The sequence below is a fragment of the Myotis brandtii genome, unplaced genomic scaffold (genome assembly GCF_000412655.1).
Source record: "Myotis brandtii unplaced genomic scaffold, ASM41265v1 scaffold986, whole genome shotgun sequence".
Classification (NCBI taxonomy): domain Eukaryota; kingdom Metazoa; phylum Chordata; class Mammalia; order Chiroptera; family Vespertilionidae; genus Myotis; species Myotis brandtii.
This window is the reverse complement of record NW_005372102.1, coordinates 1,829,678-1,830,965: the sequence shown is the minus strand read 5'-3', so window position 1 is coordinate 1,830,965 and position 1,288 is coordinate 1,829,678. Positions and strand designations below refer to the sequence as shown.

Sequence of the window (1,288 nt, the reverse complement as noted above, 5' to 3'; positions counted from 1 at the left end):
GAGGATGAGGTTTCCAGGTGGAGACCACTGTGGTCTGCGAGACAGGGCCCAGGGTGGGGAGCGGGAGGCAGACCCCACACTTGCCTGAGCCAAGGAAGGGCTGGCCAGGGTGCGTGAGCAAGAGCGGTGGGCGCGGGCCTGCACGGCCTCGCCCGTGCCCGGAGGGAGCCGGGTGAGCCAGGCCTGACAGAGCTGTGCACACGGGGAGGCAGGGGTGCACACCAGCTGGGAGCAGACACCCACCGTCGTCAGGAAAAGGGTGGCGAGTCCTGGGGCCGAGTTTCCCACGCTGCTGCCAGAAGTGCCGCAGCCGGGGGCTTGCACAACCACCCACCTCTCCTCTGTTCTGGAGGCCAGAGGCCAAAGTCAAGTGTAGGCAGGGCCACACTCCCTCCTTCGGCCTCTTCCTCCGGCCAGGCCGCCAGCCCCGCTCCCTGGGCCTGTGGCCGCATCGCTCCAGTCGCTGCCTCTGTCCTCACGTGGCATCTCCTCAGTGTACCCTCTGCTTCCTCCAGGGATCCGTGTCCCTGGGCTTAGGGCCCATCTGGCTGATCCAGGACGAGGTCCTGAAATCCATGCCACATGCAAACCCGGGCAGGTGTGGGCAGGACCAGCAGCGCCCGGCGCTCGCCTGGCTCCGGAGCAGGCGGGACCCTGAGCCCCGAGTGAAGCTCCCCCCCCTTTTTTTCAGGCTGACCCTTGGCCCCTGCCCGGCCCTGCTGGCTCCCACCCTGGTGAGTGTCCTGCGTGTGGCGTGGCAGGGCGGCCCTGACACTTTGAGCTCCGGCCCTTGGGGTAAGGGAGGGTGGAGTGGGAGACCCCAGCGATGCTCCAGCCCCACCTGACTTCCGGCTCTGCGTCAAGGCCAGGGAGCTGCCCTCATGGCGGGCGGGTGGTGTGAATGTCCAGCGGGTAGTGCTGCCTCGGAGCTGGGAGGGCACGTGGAGAAACAGGCCCAAGAGGAAGGGTCTGGGGGGAAAGGGCCCCCCCAAGTCTGGCCCCTCAGGGACCCCTGTTCCTCTGCTCTGGGCCGTGGCCACTCAGTCCCAGCGTCCGAGGAGCCAGCAGCGTGCGGCCCCTGGAGGTGTGGACCGGCTCCCACACAGGCTGCGGTGGCATGGGGGTGGGGGTAGGGGGGGGCTTTGGGAGGGTAGGGCCTGGCCTGGCTGAGAACCAGTGTCTTGGTCCTTTGGTGTCAAAGGGCAGAGCGGTGACCACCCCCGTGCGGCCTCGGAGGGCAGAGCTGGGCACTGGTGCTCGGGTGGTGGGAGGAGCGTGCTGGCAGGTA

General features: G+C 68.3%; 1 protein-coding gene across 1 annotated transcript in view; it reads left to right on the top strand.

The window, feature by feature from the left end:
- The first annotated feature begins 711 nt into the window (after nucleotides 1-711).
- Nucleotides 712-1,288, top strand: part of SH3BP2 (SH3-domain binding protein 2) — a 30,843-nt gene continuing 30,266 nt past the window's right edge. Inside the window, exon 1 of the mRNA XM_014533454.1 lies at nucleotides 712-734. The gene's annotated coding sequence lies outside the window, so the exon portion shown is untranslated. The remainder of the gene's footprint in view (nucleotides 735-1,288) is intronic.